At 41.4% G+C, this 12,232-nt stretch overlaps 1 long non-coding RNA gene across 10 annotated transcripts in view; it reads right to left on the minus strand.

Moving 5' to 3' along the window:
- Positions 1-2,567, minus strand: part of LOC148032997 (uncharacterized) — a 37,877-nt gene extending 35,310 nt beyond the window's left edge. For 8 of the 10 annotated variants that reach the window (XR_015691708.1, XR_015691703.1, XR_015691702.1 and 5 more), the window contains exon 1: positions 1,123-2,567. This is a non-coding gene — a long non-coding RNA (uncharacterized LOC148032997). The remainder of the gene's footprint in view (positions 1-1,122) is intronic. The other 2 variants (XR_015691711.1, XR_015691705.1) reach the window with 2 other exon arrangements.
- Between the last annotated feature and the right edge of the window lie 9,665 nt (positions 2,568-12,232).

Here is a 12,232-nt window from a genome sequence, read left to right on the forward strand (position 1 = left end):
GGTAACAATGTTTTTCTTTTGTTTCTTTTGTGTTTCATCTACTCCTCTTCTCTTGCATACTCTCACACCTCTAATAGCTCTTTGGAGCAATGGGATGGGACCCCCACATACTTGGACCTAGGAGTTGCAGCTAGTGCAATGGCGCTTTGGCTATCGATATGGATGATAGTGGGAGGGTCCATGAATATCTACATCTCTGTTAGGAACCTACGAAGAGAAACTCCCTTAATGGTAGCATCAAATAATGCTCTATGCTCAGCCTCAATTGTAAAGGAGGCAATCGCAATCCCCTCCTTCCTACTAATCCAATCAAATGGGGCAAAATCAAGAGAGAAGAAGTTGTAAGTGTGTGGTAAAACAATAGGGTAACAAACTTGATAGCTCAACTCCTGGGAACCAACTCTATCCTTTGACCCTTTGATTTTGGGTGTCAGAGTTTGGATGGAAGATGACCCCCTAAAAGACGCCCCCTCATATTGTTAAGAAGACATGCATATTTCCGACTAACTAGCAATGAAATGGAGATCCTTTGTGCACACAATAGCATAAGTGACACCCATCCTAATATCCTTGGCTTGCAAAATGTGAAGTGAGAGGTGAGCTGCGAAAACCAAAATCTCCTCTAACGGTGCCATAATAGCACCAACTTTGTTTCTCATATTGTTGCTGCTCAATCTAGCTCAAAAACGTCCATACCTATCCTTTCTAGCCTTTTAGCCAGAAGTCAACTTTCATTACTTTCAGTTATGTGATAGAAGCTTTGGTACCATTGGAATAAGACTGACTCCCCTATGTACCAGTACATCATGCAGCCATCCAACATTGGGATTTCCTGCATAGATGGACATCTTAATACTGAGCGAATTGAAAAACCTTTTGATAAGATTTCCCATTCTTCACTCTATGTGACGGTCAATACCACATCGAAAGATAAACAAAGCCTCGCCATCTAATGTGCCTAACTGGGACAAGGCTTGTATTGGGATCTGTATAAATAGCCAATTAGTTGTTCCAATGACGAGATGATGTATAGCTAAACTTTAATGGCATTTCACTGCATGTAAGTATCAAGTTGATATAAAACAGAATCAATTCGAGAAGGTTCAGTTACCAGCCCCTTACCTCAAGCTTTGGTGGCAGCTTGACACTGTAGTCCCATCTTGATAGAGTCTCACTCCCAGGTGGACCCGTGAGCCTTTCACATCTTTCTCAACAATCTGCACTCAAGGAACTCCACTTACACATTACCTTCTCGTTGTTTACAAAGCAATTGCATCAACTAGATCTATCTGCATCTGGAGGAACTAAATCTCAGCCTTGAGGCTGACGTCAAGTGTAAGGCATGATGAAACCTGAAATTTGTTTACTGTAAAGAAAAAAGTTGATCAATCAGAAAGTATATACATCTCAAAAGGCAAATCATAGTTAGATAGATCTGCCATACATTTACAAGTAGGTACAATTTACTGCTTCTCTTTCAATGTTTTTATGAGACTCAATTCTTACAGGATGCACCACATTTGAGGCCAAATCAGATGATAAAAAACTCTAAACGACACTCCTACAATAGATGTACACAAGTATTATCTTAGATGTAACTAAAAGAGCTGATCGATTCTTTTAAGGTTATCGCTGAAGTCAGCAAATTTGAGGCAAAAGCAGATGATGAACTGTTGAACTGGAGATTTTGATGTTGTACAGGGTCCCAGGCAGTCTTCAGCCCCACCACTATACCCTGACCCACCCCAAGGAATACAACCCTGTGGATGGATCCACCTCGCAGTTGCATGTCTAGAGTATAGACTGGAGTGGGCAGCACAATGTTCACTGCAACCATTGGTGTGTAAACCGAGGTTCAATGCTGAACTGCAGACAAGTGGACAGAAACACTAGAACTAAGCCAAAAGAGACAAGCTAATCGTCCAACCAGACCCACACTTTGCCAGTTCAAGGCTATCTGAAAATGCAGACTTGCACAGCTGTCAAATGTAGTTAGGCAAAACAGGATATCTTGCTCACGTGTAGCCTGACAGCAAAATACAAGAAGGGACGGGGCCACGCAGCCAAATCTAGCCGAGAACGGTTGATATGCAGCGGGCATGAGCAGCCAATAGCTTCCACACAAAAAAATGCAAAGGATACAGCCATCACACAATGCAGGGCAAGTGTTGCAGCCAACATACATGCAGTCTCTGACTTGGGTGGCGGGAAGCATGCACAGGATACGAACAGGATTCATTCGAAGACAGCAATGCAGTCATCCATGATGGAAAATGCAGCCCCAGATGCATCCAGACGCCAGCGACCAGCAGGATTAGGCATGTCCAAGTACTCTCTCATGGACCCACGGACTTACAATTTACTCTTGCACAGGAGGTGCACTAACTCCCCTTTGGCTGTTACTGACAATCATCAGCCACGCATACTACCTAGAGGTTGGAGCGATCAACCTAGAGGTCCCTTCGTCAGACATCGACAACCTTGCTGTTATGGATCACAGGGAACTCCCCTTTGGCTGATACTGTGGCTAATCCATATCAGCCAAAGGGGAGTTCAAACTATCTCACTCTTTATTTAATTGCTAACTCTATCAAAAGGCATTTATGAGCAGCACATTCACTTTATACTTCATGGGTTCAACAGTAGAGACAAACCCTCGAGGGGGGTAATTGGCACATTGTCAACCCAGCTAAATGGATGTGTGTAATCATCTATACTATTGGTTAAGGAAAGGTGGGGGGCGGGTGCCACGTGGCAGCCCCCCACCTCCCCCACAAAAAACAAAGAGAACGTGGGGGCAGGTGCCACGCGTCGAGCACCCACCCCCCCCCCCCAAAAAATCGTGCCCGCCCCCTAAGTTTGCATCATGCTAAATACCATGCATAATCCATGGACCTACCGAATATGCATTTGGTGGTCTATTTTGGTTGCATACTTGAAAAATCATGCATGGAAGTTAGCACATCAATTTGTGGCACGTTTCAGTAGCTTTAGCCATGCTTTTTTGCATATAAGTTGTCTTTGTAATTATTTGCAATAATCAAAGTTTTTTTTCTAATTCTCCATATTCTCTCTTCATCACTTGCCTATACATTTCTTACACTCTACCTCATTCTATTTTCTTGCAAAAGATTTTATTAGTAATGTCTCAACCAAAGCCATGCAATGTTTACAAACCAAAAATCATAAATTCAGTGTTATGCAGATTGTTGAAGCTACATAAAAATATTCAAATACTTGAATGTTTTTTAAATATATCCATGTGTACAACCATATTGAGGTAGCCCAAACCTATCTGATTTTTGTTTTATCTTGCTATGTTATCCAACTATAAATAAAGAACATGTGGTAAAGCAACTTCCAAACTACAGATGGTAAAACACCTTGCCCCCTATAGAGGATAATGTTTAAAATTGTGGTCATAAGGTTAAGGTCATTATGAACATTTGGATAAGTAAATAGCACTTTAAAATGAATTGTTCCATGGTATACAAGGCATCCCACTAAATGCATTTGCACAAGAGTTTCTCCATTGACATCCTTTGAAAGATGAGGAAAATGAGGTAAGCATGACTTCTTTTGGTCCACACCATCAATGACAAGTCCAATATATATTTCTAATACATCAAAACACTTACACCTATGGTGCATGGCCTTGTTTCTCTCTATCGCTTACTCTTTCCAATGAATTTGTATTGCTTCCATTGCCATTGCAAGCTCCTGCTTGTCTCTTGTATTCTCTTGTTGAGCTTTTAAATTTGTACAAATGTTACATACTCCATTTTCACTTTCCTTGGAATTGATATTCTACCAAAGAAAGACTTTCACAATTTGGTGAAAAGTGGATACCTGACAAACTTATTTGCATTTTGAAGCTTAGATTACTTATAATTAATGGAATATATTTTAGTTCTAGTAAAGTTATCGTCAAGATGAAATCTCCCAATTGCTAGCATAACTTCACAATGTACCTTAAAGTACATTTCCATCCAAGAAAGTGCAACCTTGTTTAGAGAACCAATGGTAATACTTGGCTGAAGTATGTATTTATCATACTTAGATATTCTACATTTGACTCATTCAAGATGAGCATTAACTAGGCCAAAATCTATTTTAAAAGATGTCCTACAAACTGGTATGTTATAAAAACAATATTCAAACTTTCCACATACCTATGATATCGCCATTGGTGGAAGAAAAGCATCTTGTTGATTATGTGTCAAAGAAAAATAATATTGACGTAGTGTCTTCAATTTTTGATAATCATATGCACCGAGACAATTTTTCTAACAACAATCGCATTCCAATGTATACTTGATTTGTGCATCACTTATAAGTAACATAGCATGCTCCATACCATAGTCTATTTTATTCCTTTGGAAATGCACAATTGTTTTACCACCACAACCTTCCTCCATGTATAAAACAAATTCAACTAATTTTTTATGTTGGTAGTATAATTGATCTACATGGTTTGATGATTGCACCTCTCCATCATTTAGGGAACCTTTGATGTACTCCAAAGTACTTGGATCAAATGAATCAAAATAAACGATCTTGGTGTTTGACAATATCCACATCATTTTTCTTTGTAATCTGGATTGTGGGCTACACATACTTGATGAGATATCCAAGTCAAAGATTTCAAGAGATAGAGCATTAGATCCACCATAGGAATCAAAAGATAAAGTATCCATTCATAGAAGAAAAAAGATATAATGTTGGTGTTAGCAAGAGAATTATAAGTAAATATCTGAAGATAATGCTAGAACTCAATGACAAGAGCAAAGTGGAATAATAGGACCAATGGTTTTTTACAAGGAGAACAGTTGAGGTTAGGATTAGGGTTGGGGTTAGGGCTTGGTCAAGGATAGGGGATTAGTCAAGGATAGGGTGGCTTAGTGGGGTAAAGGTGGCCTAGGGTTAAAAAGCAAAGATATTTCTTTATGTTATAGGGAGTTTGATACAATACATCAAGATTCTTAGAAGCTTTTAATGTTTTGAAAGACAACTTGATGGATTATATTAAATGTTTGTCAATATCTTTGCCAAGTTGATGCACTACACCTAGTTCAAGGAGAGGCGTATCACAATATTTAGTTCAACTTGATTTAATGCAACAAGGCTCATAGAAATTTTGTTAATAACTTGGTCGAGTTAATCCATTAAGTTGCTTGTGATTATTGTTAACATTTCTATTGATTTGATATGGAGAATCAATCTCACTCAAACATTGGATTAAGTTTTGATCCTACTTGATATATTGCATAAAGTTTCTTTTGAATTTTATTAAATGTTGTAGCTAACTTGATGTAGGGCATTGAGTTACCTAGAGTTTTTGCTAATATTTCATTTGATTTGAAGCAATGTATCGATTTCACTCACTCGTTGTATTAGTTTTGGGGCTCAATCCATGCAATGCATCAAGTTTCATAAGAACCTTGTTAATTTTTTGCCAATATGATGTAGTGGATTCATTTTCATACAAACTTTTATTAAGTTTTTTCAACATATGTAGTGCATCAAGTTTCTTAGAAAGTTTGTTAAATTTTTTGCCAAGGTGATGTGGTGCATCAAGCTTCCTATAATTGTAGCTAATATATTAGTTGAGTTGACTCCAGTGTATCAAGTTCACTTGATATTTAAACCATTTATTCCAAGAGAGTGGATAGGGCCATATAAAAGGGACAAAGGACATATGTAAAGGACATCATTATTCACACAATAATACAACTTTTTCATTCATCTCTCTAGATCCTCTTGTCCTTTCATGGTTGCCAGCCATCTCTTTCCTTCTTTCTCGTCTTTCTCTCTCCTCGTCTAGACTTTCGCTCTCCTTTGCACTCTTCTTCTCTCTTTCTTATAGTCTTCTCTGTCCTCTTTCTCTCTCTTCTCAGGTCCCTTCGTGACAAGTGGTATCAGATCATTGGTCTTTAATCCATTTTCTTCTCTTTTTCTTCATACTTGGTCTCAATTTTCATCATAAAAACTATTTTAGATAAGTATTACTACATATACAAGAGATGGGCTATGTTTAGCAGTGACTTGCAGGACACCTATAGTTGGAAGAAGATAAATTTGGGGATCTTTGAAGCTGGAAGGGATAGATATGGCACTGGATGGTCAAAATAGCAGGTTGTCACTTAGTTTTAAGTAAATTTTGACAAGCATTTTGAAGAAAGAGGCTTCACTGAAGCTAGGAAAGACTTATACACAATTACTTTTCAAAGAGCCTTTTTCCTCTTCTTTAACTTTCCTAAACCTCTTCCAAGTTTCATGGTAGACCACAGGCTCTACTTCATTCTACTCCTTCATCTTCACCCACACTGATATCAAGGAGTTGTTGGAGGACCTTCAATTCATGATTTAGAGGAGATCAAGCACTGTTTCGTGGAGTGTTTAACAAACTTTTACTTCAGGATAGTAGGAAAATTCTTCACTATTTTCAACTTGAAACTCCATTGGAGGAGCTTAATCAACAAAGAGATCATAGCCATGGCATTGGCATTTCATGTGATGGAGATTTGAGCTCTATCTTCAGTTTCTTTAAGCTTTTCTTTATTCTCAGAAACCCTAAACTGGGCAGTTATCAAATTGTCATGGCAACAATAGCTCTTGAATACCTTCCATCAAGACTTGCAATGCTTCTTTCTCCTTATCAAACCATGTTCCTCCATTGTGCTTTGAGCTTCTACTAGTAGTGTTCTTTCCTTCTAATAAGATACACAATACAATGTCTCATCTTTAACAAAAGTATGTGGCTTCAAAGTTATCTGATCTATAAATAATAGAAGCATCCACCTTTAGTGCCACCATTGCTGGCTGAAATGTGATGCAAGCACTTCCCTTGTCATGACAAGCGCTCTCCAAGCCAACACCTAGTAACTGGTTCTCTATGCATCTGTTGGGGGTAAAGGTGCCTCCGCCTAGTCGCCCGTGTATTACTACATTGACAGTACCCGCCACTGCACACTGCAGGTGGCGAGCACCCGTCACAATCACTTATTCTTTATTCTTTTAGTGACAGTTTGAATAAAGGAAGGCTCGGCCACACATTGTGGTTGTTGGAGTTCCCACTTTTGAGTCTCTCTCTCTCTTGGCTCTTGCTCTCCATCCGCCATAGCTCTCACCGCCGAGCTTCTTCCTCCTGTGTTCCACTTCCCTTTCAACTGGTATCAAAGCAAAGGCATTGGAGCTTGCTCAGCATTCTCTTCATCCCGGATTTGAAGAGCTTCAATGGCAGCCATGGCACTTTCATTTGCAGATATGTTTTGATATCTCGCCTCCTCCCCGAGCTTCTGGACCTTCAATGGCTTCTTCTCGAGTTGCATTGGAGCCCCCTCGTCATTGCCAAGTGCCCACGAGGGCCATAGGAGATCCCCCATCCCCCAAGAGCAACCATCGCAAAATGCAACGTATTTTAGGGGGTTGGGTTGATCCCCTCCTGGCATTTCCAACTCCTCCCCCGGCTTCCTGGCATTGTTTGCAACCTTCCCGACATTCTTCGAACTCCCCGGCATTGGATCTTGGCTCTCGGTGATCTATTCGAGTGCTTCCCCCTTCAGCCCTTTGCTGTATACACAGTCCCAGGACTGTCAAAACAGAGCAGCACTTGACATTTACTGTTTAATGCTTCTTGGCATTGCCCGTTTGATGCCTATTGATGCCCGGTGATGCTCGGATGTTATGGGATGCTATGTCTATGCTTTGGGACTGATTTGGAGTAGATTTGAGCGTTGTTTGAGCTTCATATAATAGTAAATTGCTTGCTGTAATACAGCGGGCTGAAGCTCATTTACTTGGTGTATGCATCGGTTCATGGATACGGGGTGCTCACTGCTTGACAGTTACTTGGAGCTTCATCTTTCGATGTATTTGAGCATTTTGGATCTACTGGGAATTACATTTGGTTGTCAATTACATGCTCTTTGAATGCTTTCAGGCTTATGCTTTACGGGTCTGAGATAGCTTGGGATTTATGCTCCGGATGTACCCTACTAGGATTTGGCATGTCTGATGCTATGTATTTGATGTATTAGAGCGTTGCTTGCTCCATTTGCATCTGACTTCACTTCTAGTGGGAGCCTCTTGGTATCTTCGGATGTACACAGAGTCTTATTTACACTTGAGCTTGAGCTTGTGGGACAGTTGTATGCATTTGCTCTCTTGAGAGCTTTATGTCTGCGGTTTGTCTGTAGTGGGCTGATTTGATACGACTATTAGGGCAGGCACCTATCTCTATCATAGGTGTGTCAGTTTTGTATGCATCTTGGATGGTTATGTATTGAGCTTCTTGCTCTATTAGTTATGCTTGTGCTCGGTCTCTTCCCTTACCTCGAGACCCATTACATGCATAACTTCTGGACCTATGAGACGTCTCTTGCCTGACACATTATTGGTTTGACAGTTCTTAGTACCCTCTTGCCCCTGGAAACTCACTGTTGGATGTATCTTGTTACCTGGCAGTTGCAGTGACATATGTATCAGTGATTGCTTCATTTTGGGACAATTTTACATATTGCTGTCATTTATTACATCAAGTTGAAATCTGCAGATTTTGAGCACTTCTATGAGGGTAATGCTTTCTATTTGATGTTATCTTGGTCATATTTGGTGGACATGTGCTTCTCTTGGTGAAATCAACTCTTTCAACCAGTTTTAGTAGTGGTTTTAGTGCATTTTCTGCTAATTATAACAACTTGCAATTTTACTGTTTTGAATTGATTTGGGACAGTATGGTTGGTCATTTGAAAGATACAGCTCTCTTTAACATTGCCAAGTTGGATGGTACCAACTATGGATATTGGAAGTCCCAAATATGGCAGGTTTTGGTGCAAAAAATGCAGATTAAACCCTTGCGTTTCAAGGGTGTCAAACCTGAGGATATGGATGATGATGTTTGGATGGAAGTTGATGAGCTATGCAAGTCTACCATTATTTTGTCACTCTCAAAAGAGGTCCATCATAATGTTGTTGAAGATGAGAGTTAGAGTGCATGGGAATTATGGGAGAAAATTTAGGAGCTTTATGCACAGCAGAGTCCTGTGTCACAGATGTATTGGCTGAAGCAGTTAATGGACCTTTGCATGAAAGAGGGGTCATCCCTATCATCTCATTTCAATCAGTTTCATGCTATCATGAAGAGTCTGTTGTCACAGGGTATTGAGTTCAACAATAACTTGCACCTGTTATTTCTGCTTGGCACCCTTCCTGAATCATGGGATGTATTCCGTACTGCCATATGCACGAACAAGCTTGATGGGTTGAAAATCAAAGATGTTGAGAGTGCTTTATTGACTGAGGAAATCAATAGGAGAAACAATGATGCTTCCCGCTCTTCATATGCATTGACCGTTAGAGGTGGCAGAAATGGCAAGCATGATAATGATCATAAGGGCAGGGATTCTCAGAAGTCCAAGTCCAAGTCACGTGGTCGCAGTAAGTCCCATGGACGGAAGTTTGATCTTACCTGTCATTATTGTGGGGCATATTAGGCCACAGTGCCATAAAATTTGCGATGATAAGCGCAAGGAAAAGGGAAAAGATAAAGTGCAGGAAAAGTCTTCTGAGGAGAGCATAGCATTTTGATTCTTGTGATCATTGTTTGTATGGCAGGCAGACTAGAAATACACATAAAAAGTCTGGTAAGAAATGCATGGGTAAGCCCTTGGCTCTTGTGCACTCAGATGTATGTGGGCCCATGCCCTGTCAGTCACTTGGTGGGGCAAAGTACTTTGTTACTTTCATAGATGATTACTCATGTAAGGTTTGGGCTTATCCCATAAAGAGAAAATCCGATGTCTTAGACACATTTCAGCGTTGGCTTGCATTGGCAGAGAACTAGTCTGGGAAAAGGCTCAAATGCTTAAGGTCAGATAATGGGGGTGAGTATATATCACGTGCTTTTGAACAGTTCTGTGATGAGCGGGGTATTAAGCATCATTTGACTGCCCCTTACACCCCACCCCAGAATGGTATGGCTGAGCGCATGAACAGGACCATTAGGAAAGGGTCCGTAGCATGCTTAGCCAGGTTGGCTTACCGCAACACTTTTGAGTTGAGGCAGCTACTACTGTAGTGCATCTCATTAACCGGCCGCCTAGTAGTGGCATTGACTTTCAGGTTGTAGAGGAGGTGTGGGCAGGCAAGCCCCCCTCTTATGATCATTTGTGTGTCTTTGGATGTGAGGCATTCTGCTATGTGCCCAAGGACAAACGCAATAAGCTGGATTCTAAAAGTGTCAAATGCATTTTCATTGGCTATGGAGATGCAGGAAAGATGGGTTACCGTCTATGGGATCCGCAGGCGCGGAAAGTGATCTGCAGTCATGATGCCATCTTTCATGAGGACAAAATGCATATGCAGCCTGAGAAAGTAGTTGAGGTACGCAAAGTTATCTTTCAGGAGGAGCCACTTGCTCCCGTTCAGCCCGCTTCATGGTCGGCTAGACACCGTGCAGCATCACCTGATGCTCATGGCCTAGATGTTAGACATGTTGATGTTAGACAATATGTTGGTCAGGCAGTAAAGCCTGGATTGAGGCGTTCTACTAGAGATAGACAACCTCCTGACCATTTTGCGCCCGCTATGGATTATGTATTGGTTACAGATGCAAGAGAGCCTCTTACTTATGATGAGGCTATGCGCAGGGGTGATTGTCACTCTTGGGAGAGGGCTATGCAATTTGAGCTTGACTCATTGCATAAGAATAAGACTTGGGATTTGATTTCCTTGCCTTATTGTAGGAAGCTTTGCCATGCAAGTGGGTGTATAAGCTGAAAAGTACCCCTGGGCACCCCAAGCCGCGGCATACAACAAGGCTTGATTGGTTGCTAAGGGTTTTAAGGAGAAGCATAGTGTTGACTTTGATGAGGTCTTTTCTCCTGTGGTCAAGATGACCACCCTACGCTTAGTCTTGGACTTGGTTGCACAGCTTGACCTGGACTTGTACCAGATGGATGTCAAGACGACTTTTTTACATGGGGACTTGCATGATGAGATTTACATGGAGCAGCCTAAGGGCTTTGCAGACCCTGGCAGGGAATACCTAGTGTGCAAACTAAAGAAGAGTCTATATGGCTTGAAGCAGGCACCTAGGGAATGGTACCATAAGTTTGATGCATTCATGCAGTCACAGGGCTACAGCCGCAGTGCTATGGATCCGTGCTTGTATATGAAGAAAGCTCGTGACGGTTCTTTACTGATTTTTGCACTCTATATGGATGGCATGCTTCTAGCAGGGACAGCTCATGAGGAGCTAGATGCTCTTAAGGCTCAGCTCAAGAAGAGCTTTGAGATGAAAGATCTGGGACATGCCTCTCATATACTTGGTATGCGTATTACGCGTGATAGATCTCAGGGACTACTCTATCTGTCCACAGAGGGAGCACATTCATAAAGTCCTTGAGCGCTTCTGCATGCAGGATGTTAAGCATATTGGCTGTCCATTACCTTCTCATGTGAAGGTTTCAAACAGGCCGATTGTCCGTAGACAGATGAGCAGAGGACCGAAATGGCCAAGATTCCCTATGCATCAGCCGTGGGCAGTCTTATGTATGCCATGATAGCCACCTGTCCAGATATTGCTTTTGCAGTTGGGGTTGTGGCATGTTATATGGCTACACCTGGCAAGAAACATTGGGATGCCATGAAGGGTATCATGAGGTACCTGAAGGGCACAAGAGATATATATCTTTGTTATGGTAGCCAGGATACAGGAGTCATGGGGTACACTGACTCTGATTATGCAGGACATTGCAGATAGTAGGAAGTCCACTTCTGGCTATGTGTTCACTTATGCTTGAGAGGCTATCTCTTGGATGTCCAGGGCACATAAGTGTACAGCCCTTTCTACTATAGAGACCGAGTATATTGCAGTCACAGAGGCTTGCAAGGAGGCTATCTGGTTAGGCCGTTTGATTGCAGACCTTGGTATGATAGATGCTATGCCTACACTGCATTCAGATTCTATGAGTGCCAATCAGTTGTCCAAGAATCCGGTCTTCCATGCGAAGACAAAACATATTGAGGTGAGGTATCACTTCATTCGCGAGGTCATTGAGGATAGGTTTGTTGACCTTGTCAAGATTCCGATTAAGCAGAATCCTGCAGACTTGCTCATGAAAAGCCTCACTACCGAGCACTTTGCCTTCCTCGGGAGATTGATGGGCATTGGATGAGATGATGTCTTTTTCCTCATCCTATTGTACATGTGTACATGTTGTACTGTCTT

This window comes from Lygodium microphyllum, chromosome 8, assembly GCF_053477565.2.
Source record: "Lygodium microphyllum isolate KBCC chromosome 8, Lygodium_microphyllum_v1.1.10, whole genome shotgun sequence".
Lineage (NCBI taxonomy): Eukaryota > Viridiplantae > Streptophyta > Polypodiopsida > Schizaeales > Lygodiaceae > Lygodium > Lygodium microphyllum.